The sequence below is a fragment of the Papio anubis genome, chromosome 3, assembly GCF_008728515.1.
Source record: "Papio anubis isolate 15944 chromosome 3, Panubis1.0, whole genome shotgun sequence".
NCBI lineage: Eukaryota > Metazoa > Chordata > Mammalia > Primates > Cercopithecidae > Papio > Papio anubis.
The window spans coordinates 14,759,323-14,781,966 of NC_044978.1; the positions used below are offsets into that span (position 1 = coordinate 14,759,323).

General features: G+C 35.3%; 1 protein-coding gene across 1 annotated transcript in view; it reads right to left on the reverse strand.

The window, feature by feature from the left end:
• The window catches only part of ADAM29 (ADAM metallopeptidase domain 29), a 60,213-nt gene that overhangs the window by 37,343 nt on the left and 226 nt on the right, over nucleotides 1–22,644 (reverse strand). The window contains exon 2 of the mRNA XM_009207892.2: nucleotides 10,936–11,125. The gene's annotated coding sequence lies outside the window, so the exon portion shown is untranslated. The remainder of the gene's footprint in view (nucleotides 1–10,935; nucleotides 11,126–22,644) is intronic.

A 22,644-nucleotide genomic window follows, 5' to 3' on the forward strand; every position in this document is an offset into this window, starting at 1 on the left:
TAATTGGCATTTTAATTAGTTATATGTTCTTTAGAAATAAACATTTTAAAAGGTAAATACTGGATGCATTACAAGTTATACAGTGAGAAATTTCAACGAAAGCCTGGCATACTAGTATATCTATATTTAGTCTGTACAAAGACTTTTGCATTTATTTTAAATTTCCTACCTGCCCATATGGTTTTTTTCCCTGAAACCCAAGACACTTTAAAAGGTAAAATTTTTCAAAAAATTATTTTAAGAAAAGATTCATTTTAGTTCATTTCATTTAGTAAATAATGTTAAAATGAGTTGTTCCATTTGCAACTTTATTTTAATAATTTTAATGTATTTATATTTACATGGCTGCTCATAATGTATATATTCTTGTTTAAACCTCATTATGTTTTTAATTGTTTTATCTTTGCTATTTCCACAGTTTCTTTCTGCATGTGTTAAATCTGGAGGTTTTGCCAAATGAAAAACCAAATAAAGAGAATGAGGTATATCAATTACAAAAAGAGTAATTAGTTTGTATATTTGTGCTGTGTGTAATTATCTATATTTTTTTAACGCTTCCTTGAAAATGCTGCTATATATTTTTTTTTCTTTTTTCATTTTTTTTTTTATTTATTTATTATTATTATACTTTAAGTTGTAGGGTACATGTGCATAATGTGCAGATTTGTTACATATGTGTTCTTGTGCCATGTTGGTGTGCTGCACCCATCAACTCGTCATTTACATCAGGTATAACTCCCAATGCAATCCCTCCCCCCTCCCCATAGGCCCCGGTGTGTGATGTTCCCCTTCCTGAGTCCAAGTGATCTCATTGTTCAGTTCCCACCTATGAGTGAGAACATGCGGTGTTTGGTTTTCTGTTCTTGTGATAGTTTGCTAAGAATGATGGTTTCCAGCTGCATCCATGTCCCTACAAAGGACACAAACTCATCCTTTTTTATGGCTGCATAGTATTCCATGGTGTATATGTGCCACATTTTCTTCATCCAGTCTGTCACTGATGGACATTTGGGTTGATTCCAAGTCTTTGCTATTGTGAATAGTGCCGCAATAAACATACGTGTGCATGTGTCTTTATAGCAGCATGATTTATAATCCTTTGGGTATATACCCAGTAATGGGATGGCTGAGTCATATGGTACATCTAGTTCTAGATCCTTGAGGAATCGCCATACTGTTTTCCATAATGGTTGAACTAGTTTACAATCCCACCAACAGTGTAAAAGTGTTCCTATTTCTCCACATCCTCTCCAGCACCTGTTGTTTCCTGACTTTTTAATGATCACCATTCTAACTGGTGTGAGATGGTATCTCATTGTGGTTTTGATTTGCATTTCTCTGATGGCCAGTGATGATGAGCATTTTTTCATGTGTCTGTTGGCTGTATGAATGTCTTCTTTTGAGAAATGTCTGTTCATATCCTTTGCCCACTTTTTGATGGGGTTGTTTGTTTTTTTCTTGTAAATTTGTTGGAGTTCTTTGTAGGTTCTGGATATTAGCCCTTTGTCAGATGAGTAGATTGCAAAAATTTTCTCCCATTCTGTAGGTTGCCTGTTCACTCTGATGGTAGTTTCTTTTGCTGTGCACAAGCTCTTTAGTTTAATGAGATCCCATTTGTCAATTTTGGTTTTTGCTGCCGTTGCTTTTGGAGGGGAAGGGGGAGGGATTGCATTGGGAGTTATACCTGATGTAAATGACGAGTTGATGGGTGCTGACGAGTTGATGGGTGCAGCACAGCAATATGGCACAAGTATACATATGTAACAAACCTGCACGTTATGCACATGTACCCTAGAACTTAAAGTATAATAATAATAAAAAATTTAAATTTTTTTTTTTTTTAAAAAAAAAAAGTGGCTAAATAAGCTGATGTGAACAAATCCTTGACCAGAGGAGGTACTGAGAAAGCAAAACTAGTATCTTGTTCTTCCACCATGAGGTGTGATCATGCACTTACTTCACTTCCCACAGCCCTGGAAGAAAACTAACCACCTTACCCTGAGATATTAAAAACAAGAGCAAAAACAGTGTACCTTGAAATATACTCTCTAACCATATGAAATCTATGCTTTATATATGTTTCTGATTCCTCAATAAAAGAAGGAGGGACGGAAGCAAGAATGGAGGGAGAAAGGTAGGAAGGTAAGGAGGGAAGGAAGGAAGGAGAGAGGAAGGGAGGGAGGAAAGAAGGAAGAGAGGGAGAAAAAGAAAAGATTATATTCATAAAATTTGCAACACTGACTTGTGATCAGACTTGTGTTTCTGATAATCATGTGAGAATAAGGCTATTTTTCCACCAGTTAACTATAAACTTGGTAGCCTCAGCCTTGTTTTTTTCTTTCCATCTAAATGCATATTGTGTCTTTTATTTGGATAATCCATCCTTGTGAAGTCTGATCTGCCTTTCAAGCTTTTGTAGTAGGTAAACTTTATTTTTTCCATGAGGTCCTGATTTTAGGAAATGTAAACAACTGTTGAACGTAACTCAAAATGAAATAATGATAAATTATTTTACATCTCTCAATTCTAATGAACAATTGCCAAAACCCATTTATTTTATTATTTTCATTCAAAGGTATGTGATAAAAATAATTTCTAAATTGTTTAAAAATGAAAATGACATTTATTTGCAAGTGTTGCCTTGGAGTGAAATCTATACTTGAAATATCAAAGGGGAAAATATCCAGTCATTTGATGATTCATTTCTCTGTCCTATTTTTAGAATATTCAAACCATAATAATAAAACTTTGACTATTTATTCTAGATGACTTCTGGAGTAGGTAATTAAAGTCTCTTCTCAGCCAACATCAGTACTTCATGAACTAGATGGTGTTTTGAGGTGGGCTCTTAGAAAAGCAAATGGAAAAGGAAGCATATATTTATGAGTACTATGATCAAAAAAAGAAGTGCTACTATCTGTGGTGGATTGGATGGTGGCTCCCAAAAAGATACGTCCCATGTCCTAACCCCAGGAACCTGTGAATGTTCTCTTATTTGGAAGAAAGACTCTTTGCAGATAAATAAGTTAAGGACTTGAGATGAGATCTTCCTGGATTATGGTGTGCCCTAAATCTAATGACAAGCACCTTTATCAGAAAGGAGAAGGAGAGAAGACACAGTCATTAATAGAGAAGGCCATGTGGAGACCCACATAACCATGGAGACAAAGACTGCAGTAATGCTGCCACAAGCCAAGGAATTCCCTGAGCCACCAAAAACTCAAAAGATTCAAAGAAGGATTCTGCCCCAGAGTCTCTTCAGAGGGAGCTTTTCCCTGCCAAAACCTGGATTTTAGACACTTCGAATCCAACATTTTGGGAGGATGAAATTTTGTTGTTTTAAGCCACCAATTTGTGGTGATTGTAATGGGAGTCCTAATAAAACATTATACCAACGATCCCCTGTTTTCTTATCCTGAGCCCAGTCAAGATATTCAGATGATCTCATGATCATCTTGTAATTCATATTTGGTACAAGCATCTCTTAAAACAAGGTCATCTGAGTAGCATAAGTTTATCTTTGTTTTGCTGTATATTTTATGAAAACATTATTTTATGAAACCTAAGCAAAGTCTGAATGTTTAAAAAAGGAAAGAAACATATAGCACTGTTGTATATACAGAATTTTTTCCTCCTCTTTCATAAAAATGAGATTATTACAAATAAAACCTTAAGAAACCACCATGCGTCCCTTTACTCTCAATTCTTCTTAATTGCTCATCTACTTCTCTAATATTTTGGTTTAGGGTAGCATTACTGGACTTAAGAACAGTATTTTCACATTCCATTCCATTTCCCTCTGTTTCATCCTTAGTTAACTTTCCCAAATTCTGTAGTTTTATATCTTACACGTAATTCATTCTACCTAGTAGACTTCTTGCCCCGCCACAAGATTTCTTGGTTTTTCAATATTTAAATCTTCCTTCTTATTTGTTATCTCCACTTTGAATTTTCCTTGTGGCCACATCCACATGCTGAAATGTTCATTTATATTTTGAGACCCTTCAAATAATCTATTGTCCCCGATGTCTTTTCAGATATAGCTATTTCCTCATATTCTTCGGTTGCAATCGTGAAAATCTTTTATCATCTCTAATACCTTTTATTGTCACAAGACCATGCAGCTGCCACCACACTTTTGTTGGACTACAAACAATGAAATATCATTAATTTCTGAAAAACTTGCCCTAACCTGTATCACTTGCTTCTTTCACTCCTGGCTTTTAACATTGCAATTTGTCATAATGTTTTAATACCTTATTCAAGTGGTGTGGAAGGCACTAATTAATTGCTATTCTGAGATCCTTCTTATGTGAAAAGTATAAAATGTGATTTGGATGAAGAATAGGAACTGCTTCAATCCGAGGCTCAGAAAATGCTTTCTGAGAAGAAAAATATTCTGAAATTTGAAATGCTTAGGAACTAGCCAGGTGAATAGGGTACGTAAAGAAATGAGGTAGCAGCATGTATGAACACATTCAGAGGAAAGGAAATATGATCTGTTTGAGAACCTTAAAGAATACTGCAGTTTTTGGTATAGAAATTCTGGTGAGTAATCACCTGATAAAATGGGAGAGATGAGTTGGTCTGACTACAGAGGATTAGGTTTATAAAAGGTTATTTTCACAATATAAAAGTCAGATGCTTTTGAACTTTGACAACTGAAAAAGAGTAAAATAACTTAGGATTCAACCGAAAGAATCTTTACAAATATATCAAAGTAATATGATTTTTTGAAATAGAATGGAAAATTGACGATAGCTGAGAAAATAGGAGTGTTTATAAATGAATACATCGTCATTTGCATAACTCTCTTTGGTGGCCTTCATGATGGCTAATGGCTTGACACAATTCATTCTAGCTTTAGGATGTGAAGTGAAGGAATTAGTGACCTCTTTCACTGAGGAAGAAGGCTCTATGGAAATTATTTGCAAATTGTGAGTAAAGATTTTACTGGTTCTCTACATAATGCAACAAGTAAGTATCAATGTGTACTGCATGACATCTATTTAATGTGTGTTTTATTATAATAGAAATTAAAACTCCCTTGCACTAAGAAGTGAAATTAATTTACCTGTAGTAACAGATTGTTTATTTTCAGAGGAAAGAACCTGGCATCGATTCTTGTTCCTGCTGTTCAGGAAAGTCACATTTTCTGGAATAAGAGGAACTCATATTTAAAATATTATCATAGATGATAAATCCTCATTGTTCCATATTGGCATAAAAATGTTCCTTTAAACTGAAAAAAATCACTCTCCAAAACATTTTCTCCTCCTAGGATAACATTTAGTGATATGAGCGTAATTGAAAAACAAATATAAGGATATCATGCTCGTGTCTTTTTGGTGATATGACATGAACTTTACGCTTCAACAGAAGGTAAATTTTAGTTGTAATGTGGGATAACAACGAAAAAAATGGTACTGTTTAGGAGGCTTTATTTTATCCTTGCCATTCAAATACAAGTGGGAGCAACTTAAAATAAATACATAGGTAGTTTTTAACTGCAATGTTTTGTCAATAAAATAAAATAACTTTTAAAAGTTATAATGAGTTGCCAGGGCAGGGGAGGAGTGAGGGTGAAGTTTACAGTGGAACATAAACTAAGTAAATTTAGGAGATGGTATATTCTGCTAAAGTAGTAAACTTTGTAAAATGTTGTTCCAAAAAAAAAAAAAAAAAACTGTCAATAAGTAACAAATTTATCTTTGTTAAGTAAAAATTAAGATAAATTAAAAATAATATTTTTTGACATTTCAAAATCTCATTTAGTTACTTTGCTCTACATGTTAAAAAAAACTGCTCAAAACCTTCTCTCACTTTTTTTCTTTTATTTGGGAATACAAGTCAAAATTACATTAATGTTGTAGAGACAGAATTTCCACAATGCAAGTTGATTTCTGGGCTTAGACTATCTACTCTCAGAGGAACACAATGAAAGAGACTGAGCTGCTGTTATTCAGGGTCTGCAATGTCATTATTTATTAAATTGACCTGCATCCCAATTTTGCCCTGGGCTGTTGTGGTTTGTACCGGTTGTCCTAGTGTACTTATTAATATTGACCTCGTTTTATTCTCAAAAGTATCCAGATTGGACAATAAGTTATATGGTCACTCTATTTAGTTAATATTTGAGGCATACTTTTTATATTTCTACCAGTGCAAACATAATTCTTGTAAGCAAACTTATAAAAGAAGTGCCCATTTTTCAAACGAAGAAACTAAGCCTTCACATCAATAAGTGATTCATGCAATCCAGGAGCAAACCCCAAATTGTTGACTCAGAAGTCTACATCTTTCTATTCACAGAGCCACACAGACTTTTCAGTAATTGCTAAACGAATAATGAAGTGAAACACTGTGTTAGGTATTTGAATGAAAGAGTAAATGGTAGGACTGCAGCACTGTGAATCTATTGAATCAAAACTTCTAAATAAATTAAGTCAACCAGATTAACTTGCCTATTTCATAAATATGGATAATTTTTGTATTGCTTCCTAAATACCTAAGCCTCAACTATATCAGAAAGCAGCAAAAGGCATAACAAAAAACAAACAAAATAAACAAACAAAAAAAATCTTTCTAGATGTTCACTATGAGTGGGGTAGTAGGTTTACTTTAAGATAGAACATTTTAACTCCATGAAGATCTCCAAGAATGGTTCCGTGTTCCCCAACCTCATAGTGTCCCAAAAGTGTCCTCTGTATACATGGGCTTATTGAGTTTATGTTGTTTTTCTTATTTACATATTTTAATCTAACAATAAATTCTGAATTCTACATGGGAAAGTACCTTGAGATTTAATAAGCATTGAATGCAATTCTAATGACATATCCTGTATTATATGTAAACCCTTCTATTGTTATATAACTTCATTTTATTTGAGAACTGACAACATAGAGATGTTATCTAAGGAGGCTGACTGGTTTTCCAGACAAGGACTCCTCAATTCTAAAACTAAGGCATTTCAGTAAAAAATCTGTAACACTGGCAGCTCACGCTCCTGATAGCTATGATACCTATAATATATGAACACAGGTACAACAATATGTACTATGTCTTTATCTCTATTCATTATCTATCTATCTATCTATCTATCTATCTATCTATCTATCTATCATCTGTGTATCCATTTTTCTTTCTATCTAGTCATTCAGGTAATATAACATGAACTAAAAGTACTAATTTTGCTTTAGTTCAGAGCTCTCTAAGAGACTAGAGAATTGTTTATATCTCTTTTAACCTATCTTTTTGCATCTACTTATAATATCAGGAAAGGTAGCTGTGGGCCAAATTGAAAGTCCCATTTCAGATTAAAAGACTTACTAGACAAAAGACTGACAGACCCTGAAAAGTTAACTACAACAGTGGTTTTCAATTCCATCTGTGCATCAGCATCTCCTGCAGAAGATGGGAAACCCCAGACCAGAGCCAGAATCTCTGGGAGGAAGCTCTGATATATTACCTTTAAATATATCACAACAGACATGTGGCTCATAGTGAAAAACTAATAAGATAAATTGAAAAAGAAGAGTTTTGGCTATAGAAAATTAAACTGCAGTATCAGCATTAAAATTTGTATCAAGTAAGATTATGATTGTAATCGACACCAGAAACGCCCAAGTAAGTGTTTTGAACTATAAGATTATACATTAAAAAATAGAAATAAAAACACAAAGAAAGAAAATGGTAAATATGGAGGAAATAGAGATTAAAATTAAAACTATTTGAGATTTTTGATATTGAAATTATCAGAAAATGAGAAACTACAAACTTTATGATATATGAATTATATCATAATAATGCTGGTATATCAAAGAGAAATATAAGGTAATAAACTTCATAATTAATTCACTAATGATATTTAAAAATAGACTGGGCATATGAAAAAAAGCTCAAAATTACTGATCATTAGAGAAATGCAAATCAAAACCACAATGAGATACCATCTCACACCAGTGAGAATGGCTACTATTAAAAAGTCAAAAAATAACAGATGCTGGCGATGTTGCAGAGAAAAAAAAACATTGTTGGTGGGAATGGAAATTAGTTCAACTATTGTGGAAAGCAGTGTGGCAACTCCTCAAAGAGCTAAAAACAGAAGCACCATTCAATCTAGCAGTCTTATTACTGGGTATATCCCCAGAGGAATATAAATCATTCTCCTATAAAGACACATGCACACCTATGTTCACTACAGCACTATTCACAATAGTAGAGACACAGAATTAACCTAAATGCCCATCAGTGGTAAACTGGATAAAGAAAATGTGGTACCTATGCACCATGGAATACTGTGCAGCCATAACAAAGAAAGAGATCATGTCTTTTGCAGGAACATGGATGGAGCAGGAGGCCATCATCCTTAGCAAATTAACACAGAAACAGAAAACCAAATACTGCATGTTCACAATTATAAGTTGGAGCTTAACGGTGAGAACATACGGACACAAAAAGGGAACAACAAACACTGGGGCCTCCTTAAGGATGGAGGAAGGAAGGAGGGAGAGGATTAGGAGAACTATTGGGTACTAGGCTTAATACTGGGGCGATGAAATATTCTGTACAACAAACTCTTGTCACATGAATTTACCTATATAGCATACCTGCTCATGTACCCCTGAACCTAACAGGTTAAAAAAAAAAATAGAGCTTGGTAGGCGTGTAACTTCTTGATTTTTCTATGATTTAACATATCACAAAAGCTCCTTTTCCACCTCATGTTAGATAGTCATAAGCAATTCAAGTTAAACTCAATTATTTCAGTATTCTTTGTCACTTCAAGTTTATGCTTAGGGAGATCAAGAAGTTTGCCTTTCACTTCTCTATAGAATTTTCTTTTCTAAGAGGTTGTATGACCGCTATATATAAGGAGAAAGGAGCAAAGCCCCTGGCCTGTGGATGTGCTCTGTCCTCTGCTGAGATCCTATTCTCCAAACTTTCAGGCAGAGAGCTTCTTGTTACCCCAAACCCCATTCTGGTCACTAGCTTTATGGTCCAATCTAATTTCTTCTCTAGATTCTTCTAATCACAATTATAAAACATCCTCAGAGCCATTTGCTTTCTGTTCCTTAACTTCCACTCTCTGCCAGTTAAGGAAATAGGAGATTGCTCCTCTTATCTGACCTATCTGTGAGGACATTCCAAATCTATGTTCCTTGCCCTAGGAGATTTGGGGAGATTTTTAGGTTTCCTAGATGATCAGGTATGAACACACAATAAGTCTTTCTTTGGTTCCTGACATCCTTTCTTTTCATTGCTCCATACTGTGGCTAATTTTGAGACGAAAGAGCTGCTTTGCCAGATCTCATTAGTGTCTAGCCCTTTGGTTTCCTCCTCAGACTTTCCCCATGTTTCACTGCAAAATTTTCATTTAGTTTGGACAAAGGGGAAAAGAAGGATGGGAAAAAATAGTCCCACTTCCTAAAAGATCATTCAAAATCTTTACTTGGTTTATACTATGGTCTGAATGTATGTGTCCCCCCCAAAATTCATATGTTGAAACTTAAACCCCAATGTGATAATATTAAGAGGTGTGACCTTTGGGGGTGATTGGGTCCTAAGGGCTGTGGCCCGATGAATGGGATTAATGTCTTTGTAAAAGAGGCCTGAGGGAGCTTGTGAGGCCTTCCTTTTTACCATGTGAGGATGCAGACTTGGTTACAGCAGCCCAAATAGACTGAGGTAGCTTACCACTAGATCTTAACATTTGAAGTTATAAACCAATAATTGTTACATCTTTAATCTCTGATTGTACTTTCTCACCATTCAGGAAAACATATATTGCCATTCCTTTTTAATTTTTTTTTCTTTTTTAAGACAGAGTTTCACTCTTGTCACCCAGGCTGGAGTGCAATGGCACGATCTTGGCTCACTGCAACCTCCACCTCCCGGGTTCAAGTGATTCTCCTGCCTCAGCCTCTCAAGTAGCTGGGATTACAAGTATGCACCACCACACCTAATTTTGAATTTTTAGTAGAGATGGGTTTCACCATGTTGATCAGGCTGGTCTCGAACTCCTGACCTCAAATGATCTACCTGCCTTGCCCTCCCAAAGTGCTGGCATTAGCCACCACACCTAGCCTCATGTATTGTCATTTCAATAAAAATAAACGTGGAAAAATATTTCATTTCAAAGAAAGTAAATATGAAAATTTAAATAAAATACAAATGAGAAAAATACATTACAGTTAATTAACCAAAACATTCAAAACAGTCTCTCCCACTCTCTCTCTCACTGTGCATATGTATGCATGTGTGCGTGTGTGTGTGTGTGTGACAGAGAGCGAGAGACAGAGAGAGAGAGAGACGGAGACTGGGTATAAATTATGGTAGGTACTAACCAGAAAGTTTTTTATTAATGAAAATAGAGACAGAATTAATTACAAAGTTTAAAAAATTAGCTTTTAAGGTATTCTCAGTGTAACACTGAATATGTGTGTGATCTTGGTTATGCCTGGTTGGTGGAAATACAATGTAAGAAATTAGTAGATATGCACAAACAATTTTTGTTAATAGAAAGTTATGTTTCTATCAACAAGATATTTGGAGACTCTGGAATGGAAAATATATAGATTCATGTGGCTACAAGAAAAAGGGAGAATCTGGTGCTGAGTTTGGGAGACATTTATCTAAAGGATATATTCGATAGAAGAGTTTGAATTTTGAATCACAAAGAAATTCAATGAATCTGAAAATTAACATTCAAAACCTTATTTTGAAATTGAGATATGCCTTTTGTTTTTAATTTGGATATGATAAGACCTAGTTCAATAAACCAAAAATGTATTTATCCACATTTTTTCACTTCTCACGCTTGTTGGCATTGCTGTTTAGAAGTAAATCTAGAGTAGAAAACGTCTGCACACATGCCAGTGTTGGCATTTCAGTGAGTCTGGTTTGGTGATGCTTTTGTGCCTCTGCTTGTTTTACCTGCTCCTTCCCACAGCGAAAGAGGTCTGATTCCACGCAAAGAGGACTGGATGGGGGCTCGATCAAATCTGTTTTCTTACTGATGGTTATACGATCACAGGACTATTGAAGAGTTATGCACTGGGGGTTTTCACTTCAGTTTTTGTTCACAAATCGTGAGACTGCAGGGAGAACATGTTTTGTACTCTACCTGAAATGAGAAATGAAGACTGTGAACTGCTGAAGAATATTGGAGGAGGAAATCAGACAGATAAAGCTTAAATTCAGCAGTTTGATGAACTAAAACTTGATAACTACACACAAAAAGGGAAGTCTGAAAAAAAATCCATAGCTTTCTGAAGAACATGGAAAAATAGTCAAGAGAAATGTGAATGCATAAATATAAAATTTCCCAGAAGAAAATAATTTTTTTTACAACAAAATTGTCAGTGTGTTAGTGGTCTATTTGAATTGTTAAATCTAGAGTACATTTTCAAAGTACAATTTCTGATTCTAGGAGAAAAGAAACCATTTTTAAAAAAGAATTGGCCATTTGTGAAAAACAAAATTAATAGTTGAAGGAAAACAGACATGGATACCTTTTAAACATAAAAACTGAAGCTTTTAATTCTTATGTAAATTTAATTTTTAAAGTCTTTAATATGTTATTCCAAGTTTTGATTAAAAATTGCTACTTTTCTGGAAAAATAACTTTGCTTTATAAAATATTATTACTCATCCACTTGTTCATTAAATTATCAGTAAGCAGCTGCCAGACAAGGTGCTAGGGACTTTTTCACAAGATGAATGAACTCAAGTTATTCAGAGACAAGAATGAAGAGAGATATATTATTAAAATTTTAACACAATGTGAAAATTGCTTTCATTATTCAATTTAAAGTATTTTTGAGTGCTTATTTAGCTTCAAGCTTTATATCAGTGGGGATAGAGTTTGATATATAGATATGTATGAGAGAGGCCGGGAGCAGTGGCTCACACCTGTAATCCCAGCACTTTGGGAGGGCGAAGTGGGCCGATTACTTGAGGTCAGGAGTTCAAGGCCAGCCTGGCCAACATAGTGAAAACCCATCTCTATAAAAATAAAAAAATTAGCCAGATGTGGTAGCATGCGCCTGTAATTCCAGTTCCTTGGGAGGGTGAGACAGAAGAATCGCTTGAAACCAGGAGACAGAGATTGCAGTGAACTGGGATCGCGCCACTGCACTCCATCCTGGGCAACAGAGTGAGACTCTGTCTCAACAACGACAACAAAATAAAAAATAAAAAAGAGAGAGATGTGCGAAAGAGTGAAGGAGAGATGTATAAACAATGAAATTACGTAAATCCTATGCAAAAATGAGGCAGGTGGGAAGGACTCCTTGGAAAAACTCCAGCTGACCTGCGCACCGGGTGGAGACTCAGCAAGTTCCCGTGGATTTTGCAGCAGGGAGGAGCCTGGCCCCTCCTCTTCCTGTGTGGAAGCTGGGATTCAAACTGCGAGGCGGGAATTGCACCAGCAGGGACTCTGGCTTTGTGGAGAGTCTATGTTTCCCCCCTTTTTTACTTTTTTTCCCCCAATAAATCCCATTTTTCTCACTCCTCAAATCATCTGCTAGCCTAACTCTGGCTGGTTTTTTGGGGTTTTTTTGTTTTTTTCCTTTTTTTTTTTTTTGGCAGTATGACTAGAGCACATGACAGGGAATTTGTAGAGACCGTAATGTTAGGGTCACCCCAACCAGACTGTTCCCTCTCCCTTCCCATGGGTCTTACAATGCAGCCCTTTGTGACATCCACACAGCTCTCCCAGGGCTAAAGACAAACCCCCATTCACTGACCCCTCCAGTAACTGTCCAGTTACAGGATGCGGTTAACATGTCTGTTCACCTCGCAAAACAAAGCTGGCAAAAAACTTCAGGATGCGGTCAAGACACCTGCACACCCAACTCAGCTCCTCGACCCTGACCCTGTTCCTCGCCCTATAAAGCCCTGCAATAGTCTGTAAGCAGGGCTGCCTCCTCTGCTTTTGTCAGGAGGTAGCCCGGCAGGACTGACAATAAATCAGCTTGCCTGAACTCGGCTGTCCTTCCAATTATCCCTTACAGGTAAAATCCAGAAAATCAAGGTTTTTGTATACCCTTAGGGGAAACGTTTTAAGCAGGGAAGAGGAAGACATACTGATCTGGAATCCTAGGACTGGAGGATAACCAAATTATAATGGCAGTTTGTCTTATATGCCCCCAACGAACAGACGAAGGCCACACAGGCCAAGTGTTTCCCAGCCCATAATCTAGCAAAAGAAGGTGGCTCAGAAAGGATTAAGCCTCCCTTGGATCAAATGCAAGTCCCTCCGAAAATACCAAGCAAGATTCCACCAGCAAGAGGAATCAATCAGGACCCAGTAAACAGAGGGGCCAGTAGAAGCACTCTCCCACTAGGCTCATCCTGAAACCCTACTCCCACATCCAGGAATACCCAGGTAGCTGTGCACCAACCAGCAAGGGGGACCTCACCATAACAGGTGCACAGCTACCTGAGTATTTCTGGATGTGGGGGTGGGGTTTCAGGATGTAGACTAGACCAAGAAATATATTATAAAATACTCCTAGAACCAGTAAGTGAGTTCACCAAGGCTGCGGGTTACAAGATCAACAAACAAAACTTAATCACAATTTGTATGCTAACAAGGAATATTTAGAAATTGAAATTAAAACTCAGCTACCATTTACAATCATTCCAAAGAAAATTTACTACTTAGATATTAATATAACAAAACATGTACAGAATTGGCATGGTGAAAACTACAAAATGTTAATAAGATAAATTTTTAAAAATCAAATACTGATAGATTAAAACATTCAACATAGTAAAGGTGCCAATTCTCCCCAAATTATTTTATATTAGTTCGCTGCAAAAGTCATTGCAGTTTTTACCATTAAAAGTAATGCCATTAAAAAAAAAAAACAAACAAAAGCGCAATTACTTTTGCACCAATAGGTGTAAGCTACTATAAATATTGATATGCAGGTTTTTGCATAAACATAAGTTTTTAGTTGTACAAACACCTAAAAGTAGAGTGGCTGGGTCGATAGTGAGTGTATAATGAACTGCCAAATAGTCCACATGGGCTGTACTATTTCCTAACACCTGTATTTGAATGTTCCAGTTTGTCTGCATTCTTGCCAGCACTTGGTATTTTGAGTAGTTTTTAGCCACTCTAAGAGATTTGTTGTGGTATCTAGTTGAGTTTAATTTGCATTTCACTAATGACTAATAATATTGAATATCTTTGATAAGCATATTTGACATTTATGTATATTCTTCGGTGGAATGTCTGCTGAAATATTTTGCCTAGTTTGTATTGTTTTTTGTATTTTTTACTGAATTTTAAGAGTTCTCAATATATGCCAAATACAAGTCAGAGAGAATTCATAAAGATAATAGAACTATTTATTAAAAAGGTGATAGCCATATAGATAGCATTGTAAAACTGCAAATGAGGATTTTTACATAATACAAATTGAAACTGGAGAAACAGTATTATCTTTTGTTGTTATGTTGCATTTTTTTTTTTTTTTTTTTTTTTTTGGATATGGTCTTGCTTTGTCACCTAGGCCAGAGAGCAGTGGTGTGATCATACCTCAGCCTCCTGAGTAGCAGGGATTATAGGCTTGCACCATGATACTCGCTAATGGTTTTTAATTTATTTGGTAAGATAGAGTCTCACTATATTGCCCAACCTGGTCTCGAACTCCTAGCTTCAAGCAATCCTCCCCTGTCAGCCTCCCAAATGTTGTTTTTAATACTGTTTTAGAGTGTCAATACTCTGAGTTTAAAAACTAGTATTTTAATGGAAAACATAACTCATCTGTCCTTATACTTTTACCTTATTAAATCTTCATAGTTAAATATATATCTTATTTTTAGAACTTGAGATAATTAAATAATATTTATATAATTTAATAATATTGACAACTAGGAGAAGTTTCTTTAGGCTAAGTAAACTTGTGTACTTATGACTAGAAGGCAGGGAAATGGTCTGAGCATCAGTCTGAAGCATCATCGATATGGTTTCTTCTTTCGTAAAATGGGAATGATAATAGTAATGTCTACCTCATATGGTGGTTTGGGAAGTTAAGTAGGATAAACCAGGTTAAATATTTAGGGTAATGACTACCATTTTTTTACTTATTTAATACATAATTGTTATTATCATTATTTTACAATACTTTAAGATACTTCAATGGTTTTGCAAATCTCCACTTTATCTGTATAAAGATCCATACTCCTTTTTTTACAACAAATAGGAAATAAAGGATATAATTTAAAAAAATGATTTGAGGGAAAGCTGACTTTCATTAGAGTGTGTCTGAAGCAGTGTTGTTATTGTGTGATCCCAAATCAGAAGCATCTGTACCTGATACTTTGTTTCTATTTGTCTTTCAGCAAGCAAGGAAAACAGAAAGCACCCACTGTGGTTTTCTAGTTATTTTTCTAAGCCTTCTCAAACAATTATTATCATCGATTTTCATCTAGCATCTTATATTCTGTCTGGTCCACTTCTTTGTTTCTCAGGAGCACAAGTCTTTACGTAACCACGTGGGTAGCCACTTCCTTTTTCCTTTGAAATGGATCCTTCTCCTGGCGTCTTAATTTTGGCACAAGTATAAGAGTTATGCAGACTCTCAGATTTAATAATGTAAAACAAATTCTGTCAGACAACATTTGAATTGGATGGTTCTGAAAGGGAAAACTGCATAGTTTAAAGTGACTTCCTCTATCACATTGTAAGGTATTTCCTTTCTTCCTTTCTTTAATAAAAGAACCATTTAATTACTCCTCTATGTCTTAGCCATGGAGGCGTGGCTATATGACAGAAGAGGCAGATGGTCATGACATTTTAAATATTTTTAACATAAACTTTGTTTTTTAAAAGCATTTTAATTTACAGAAAAAAAATGCAAAGATAGCACAGCGTTTCCATATATCTCCATACCCAGTTTCTCCTATTAGAAACATCTTACATTATATAATACATGTTTCACAATGAAAGAACCAATATTCACAACTCGTTATTAAATGCATGAATTTTGTCAGATTTCCTTAATTTTTTCCTAATGTCTATTTGTGGTTCCAAGGTCCCAGCCAGGACACCACATTACAATTAGTCATGTCTTGAATTTTCAGTTTCTTTGGCTACGACAGTTTTGCCCTTTCCTTGTTTTTAACGACCGTGACAATCTTGAGGAGCATTGGGAAGGTGTTTTGTAGAATGTTCCTCAATTAGTCTTTGAGGTTGCCTTTTTGCAATTTTTTATGGTTAGAATAATTTACACATATTTGGAAGGCCACAAAGGTAAAGTGCCTTTTATCATATCAAGGCAACTGCTATCAACATTCCTAGTCACAGTTAATGTTGGCCTTCATCATCGGGCTTAGGTAGTGTTTGTCCATTTCTCTAATGTAAAGTTACTCTTTCCGTTTTCCACATTGTAGCCTTTGAAAGGGTGTCACCTTGCATAGCCCACATGGAAGAAGTGGAGAATTATGCTTCTCCAGACTCCTAACATACAACAGTCTTTCAATGGTCTTTTAACTGCCTTTCTAAAATCTCATATAATTGAAATGATATACCAAGTAGACTTTTCAGACTGGCTTTTTTCACCTACTTAAGTTTCATCCATGTCTTTTGCACTTAAGTTTCATCCATGTCTTTTCATTGCTTAATGGTTCATTTCTTTTTATCACTAAACAGGATCCATTGTACTGATATATCATAGTTTGTTTATTCATTAGCATACTGAAACCCATCTTGTGACTTACACTTTCTGATGATTATGAATAAAGCTGCTATATACACTAACATGCAGGTTTTTGTGTAGACATAAGTTTTCAAATCAGTGCCATTAATATCCAAGAGTATAATTTCTGGATGTTGAGGTAAGACTATGTCTAACTTTGTAAGTAACTCCCAAGCTGTCTTCCAAAACTAGCGATGAATGAGAGTTCCTGTTGCACTGCATCCTTACCAGATATTGATATTGTCCAATTTTTTAAATGTTAACCTCTTTAGCAAGTGTGTAGCAGCATCTTGTCTTAACTTGCAATTTCCTAATGACAAATGTCTTGATAATATTTTCCTATGCTTATTTGCCATCTGTACATGTTCTTTGATGACGTGTCTGTCAGGTATGTTGCTCATTTTTCAATTGAGTTGTTAAGTATGATTTACAATAAAGTCATTTATTTTGTATGTTGCATATTTCCCTCAGTCTGTGACTACTTTGTTCATTCTCTTAACGGTATCTTCTATCCTGAAAATGAAGAAAATTGCCTTCTTCTCACAGAAGATTGAGCTCAAAGAATTCATGAAGATAGAGAAGCTGAGAAGAAGTGGTCTTGGGAAGAATGACTTCTTGCAGAGCTGCTCTTCTAGCCTGTTAGCCCCCTGAAGAAGCACTTGTCAAGCAGAGTGTGAGAACTTAGACACAGAAACCAGTAGTAGTGAAACATCAGATGACCATGCCTGGAGGTAGGCATATAAATACTCACAGTTACATCCGACCCAGTAGACTGGGATTGTGTGTTTAGCAAGGATGCACAAGAAAGGTTCTTCTTTTCTCTTTCTTATGTTGCTGAATACTTCATGAACAAGGAAAAAAAAAATCATATCCCAAAGAGAGAGTGATTGGTTTGTTCAGATTTTGTTGCTGTTCTTCCCTGCTATCTGATTAATAAAAAGAAGTATGTGTGGTGGAAAATATTTTTTAAAGAGAGAGAGAGAGATACATATATCTCATGCACAGTATATAGGGAGTGATGCAAATGTAGGAGCTGGCAGTGCAGAGAGGAGACATTGGTCTGAAGAAACAGCTCCTAATAGCTTATGGGGCACTCACCCTGTGCTCAAGCAATCATCGTCATTGACAAAGTGGCCATTTAAGTTATAATTGTATTAAATTAGGCCGGGCACGGTGGCTCATGCCTGTAATCCCAGCACTTTGGGAGGCCGGGATAGGTGGATCACGAGGTCAGGAGTTCAAGATCAACCTGGCCAACATGGTGAAATCCTGTCTGTACTAAAAATACAAAAATTAGCTGGGTGTGGTGGGGCAGGCCTGTAATCCCAGTTACAATGGGTGGCTGAGCCAGGAGAATCACTTGAACTCGGGAGGCAGAGGTTGCAGTGAGCCGAGATCGCGCCACTGCACTCCAGACTAGGCAACAGAGCGAGACTACAACTCAAAAAAATAATAATAATAAATTAATTAATTAACTAATGCTGATAATTTGAATACTTTATTTGGGGAGTTTGAGTAACTTTAACTCCTCACCAAGCATATGTGTTTTTTTGGTTTTGGTTTTGTTTCTTTTTTCTTTTGGGTTGATCTGTAACATATTTGAGTATAGGAAATAGTGGGTTATTCTTTTGGCCTTGCTATTCAGGGTGAATTATAAAATATAAATTTTTGTGAGATTTCAAAGATTATATTTCAAAGATTATATTCAAAGATAACATTGCTTACAGATTTAAAAGATGTGATTATCACAAGAATGTGATAGTGGGGGGATAAAATAACTAAGAGAATAAATATTTTCAAGATAAAAATATTTGTTTTATAAAAATAAAATTAAAATGGTTTCAAATATTTCAAATGGTAACTTTCTCTACCCACTGTCACAGCCATGAGGGTCTCTCTCTTACCTCTTCACAATGATAACTTGGTGGGGTTCCCAGAAGTAAAAACCCACAAAAGTATGGAAGCCTCCATAAATGGCACCTCTGAGTCTCTTATGCTCGTGCTAATTGACACTCAGCCTCATCAAAAAGCTTCAGCAGTTTAGAAGAATTACCTTATAAATGTTATTACCAGTTTATGGCTTCAGAAACTTCTGCTCCAAATAAGCAGACTCCAGTTATGACCCTCTGTATTTGCCTGTCTCCAGATTTCAGGATGATTATTTGCTTTATGACTTCAGTTCTCTAATGAGTCCAAGAAAATTCATTGATTTCAGTTTGTTCAGCTTTTTTTTCTCTTGTTGAAAGAGTGTGTATAACATTCAAGTTGATAAGATATTCTCATCAACACAATTTTTAAAAAATGTATTTTGTTTACAACTTGTTTATTAAGAGTTTATAGTGGCAGTTACATTATGCTTCTTAATGTTCCTGCTGACAGACCTTTATTTCAATTTTATATATGATTTAAATTTGTCTTCATATTGGAAATGTTTAAGGAATTTTGATACTTATATTCACTTTCATAAAACCAAGATCTCAAAGGTTAAAAAGAATCATCAACTAATTTAGTAGTTAGAGACTCAATAGAGCGATTTCAATTGAGTCTGAACACTAAATTAATTGTTATAATATCTGATGAGTCTGACTTCCTAATGTCTCATTTCTTTATCTTATCATTCCACATTTTGAACTACATACAACAATGAAAATCATTTGAACATTTACCTATAGCTTGGAAGAAATTGTAAAATTTAACCACACACGTGTGTGTGCGTACATGTGCACACACACACAACTTATTCCCACAGGTATTTCCTGTAGCAGTTAATAATACACCTTCCATATATTACATATTTAGTAAAGCTTTTAAAAATGATTCAATTTATGTAAATTATGTACACAATTATGTACACAGAAAGCATATAAACCTTTTACTGAGATGGGAAACTGATGGATCAAAATGTATACGAGTTGACATTATTAGCCACTATCCTTAAGGTGTACATCAGTCTAACCTGGTAACATATCCCTGTCTACTTTTTGGATAATAGGCAGTGGGCTTTTGTGCATCCATCTGGAAATTGGTTGTTGGGGACCATTCAACGATCTGGTTTTAGCCAAAATGCCCTTATGGGTTTGTCAGATAATATTATAATTCTTTGGCACCATGTACCAAGAGTAATCCAGCAACAGGAAATGAAATTCATTTTCTCGCTAATGTTGGTTGAGTACAGAGGCCAGTTTGTCCTACATGTGTGGGTAATGTCACATACCTTTTAAAAAAGATTTCACTTGGGGCCACCAGAAGCCATTTTAAGTGGATCAGAGGTGATTTTCATATTATGGCTTTTATTTCTCTTGTTGAAAAATTATATGTAACGTTTGGGTTGATTGGCTGTTTTCATAAATACAGGTTTTTAAAAATGTGTTTTGTTTACATCTTGTTTCTTAATCTTGTTTACACTCATCTTGTTTATACTCTCAGGTGACAATTCCATTGTACTTATTATTCTATTTTTCTTACTCTGGAACCAAAGACTGGCATCGTATAATATTCTCTTTGAACTTCTTCAAAGATGTGGTCTCTGAGTGTTGTGGGTTAAGGATCTTGGTGAGAACTACCTGTTGGTGTAATGATCAATCGACATTTTCTTTTGCTTTGATGATGTCCCTTTTTGAATTGATATCCACCTTGATAATAATCAACTTCTTAGGAACCATTAGAGTTATTAAAATACCTTTAATCTGCTAATCATTCTAAATTAGGGTTTCTACTTATGTTAAACACCTTTATTTTCTCTGAAGCTTTCCAAAATCATGAGCTATCCCAAAACATTTCTACTATGAGTCTATAAACCACCTTCCCTTTATTCATCCAGCAAGCTATGGGAATAAAGCAATTCTGTCATCTAGGCATATTTTTATCTCTGGAAAGGGGTCAAAATGGTGAGTTAAATTTTTTTCCAGTGTATCCTGCCTGATATTTTCTGGTTTCATTCTTAGGATATGACCTACAAACAAATCAAGATTAAATCTGGATTTCTGGGCATGCTTTAATAAATTTATTAGGGGGGGTTAATAAATCTACTAGATATTTAGGAAGCAGCGGTTAGAGGTCCATGAACTTCCCTCTTCTAATGGAAGAAGAGTAATAGTATTTAAAGTATTACAGTGATGAACGGAAACGTGGAAAGAAGAAAACAATACAATTTTAGAAAGCAAGACTACTTTGTTAGGAAATACTGCATATTTTTAAAGGGCAGCAAAGACTGGCAAAATAAGGAACCATTAATTTTAAGGTAGAAAATAAAACTATGTTAATAGAGGCCTCCATCAAGTTTCAACTCCTGCTTTCAGCTTAAGAAAGTAGGATTTTGACATTGGGTTAGTAGAAAAATAGTTGCATGATACTGGTTTGTGATGATTCCATGAAGTTGAGTTGAAAGAGATATTTGACTTGTTCAGATCTTTTATGAATGAATAGGTAACATGATTCACAATGACACAGAGGTTGTTGAAGGGCTAATTTTTAAAGCGTTAAATGCCTATATATCCATAAATTCTCAGATAAGAGATTTGGTTAACAAAGATTTGGTCAAGTGATACAGTACTGTGTCAATTTCTGAAAATCAACGTGGCAGACGGAATAAGAAAATGGCTCCTAAAATGCTCAGGTGTGCATGTACTTGTATAATCCTCCTCCCTTGAATGTAAGTAGGATCTTTGAATATGATAAATGTCACTTGAGTGATTGGATTATGTAACACAGAAAAGGTGAAAGGGTTTTGCCGCTGTAGCTGAGATCTCTGATTAGTTGACTTTGATTCAAAAGGGACATTATTCTGGATGGGAACTGATTTAATTGGGGGAAAGCTATAAAAGTAAAAGAATCTCTAGCTAGCCTTAAAGAGAAAGAGCTGTACTGAAAGCTTCCAGTAAAGATGGGGAGCCTCTAAAAGGAGATGACCTCAATGCTACAACCACAAGTAACTAAATTCTACCAACAACGTTAATGAGCTTGGAAGAGGAATTTGAGCTCCAGAGGAGAATTGCAACATGGCTAATACCCTGATTTGAGCTTGTGAGACCCTGAACAAAGGACCTAGTTAAGCCTTACCCAAACTCCTCATCCTCAGAAACTGTGGTGTGGTAACTGCATGTTGGTTTATGCATCTAACTCTGTGCTAATTTAATATCTAGCAAGAGAAAATGAATACACTTGGAAACCCATTGTTGGCTATAGTGAGTGAGACCCAAAGAATCATCTCTAAAATCTCTTAGTTACTAACTGGAAAAATTCTGAATGGTTATGATCTTTCAGGAGAGAGAAATTTACCTCCTTGGGATATATTATACTGTAGATGATACACTTTACTTTGAGAAAAAAAAAAATTGGTTCCCATCAGAAAGTTTATAGACTATTAGAGATAAAACCAGTAATTAGATAGATGGAGTCAGTCCTAGAGCTCAGCTAAACTTCAGAATACCACAAATTATGGTAGAATATAGGGAAATGTAAGTTCCTCGAGGCCCTGGTTAAAGACTTTTACAAATTAAGACAATGTCTCAATAAACCCTAAGTCATAACTACCAGTGTACATTATTGATTTTCTCAGGAGAAAGCAAACAGATGACTGTGAATTAAACAGATGCTAAAGGAACAGAAAACAGATTTACAGCTGTAAAATATGCAACTTCATTATCCACCGAAGATAAAAGAATATTTGAATTTGTTACTCCAGAGAAGTGGGAGATTATTAATACATGTATACTCCTGAGATTCGGAACAAATTTATATCACTGCCCTGTGTTTTTTTTTTTTTTTTTCCTTTTTTTTTTTCTTTTAACTTAGAGAAGTACTACAAGGAATGGTACAAAGTTTCATTTTCATTTCTCAATTCAGTTTTCATCTATTGATTTTAGTGCTTTGTTAGGCCTTGGTTTTAGAGGATATAGTGCAAGTTTGGGCAGATATTTGGAGGGTTTAGTCT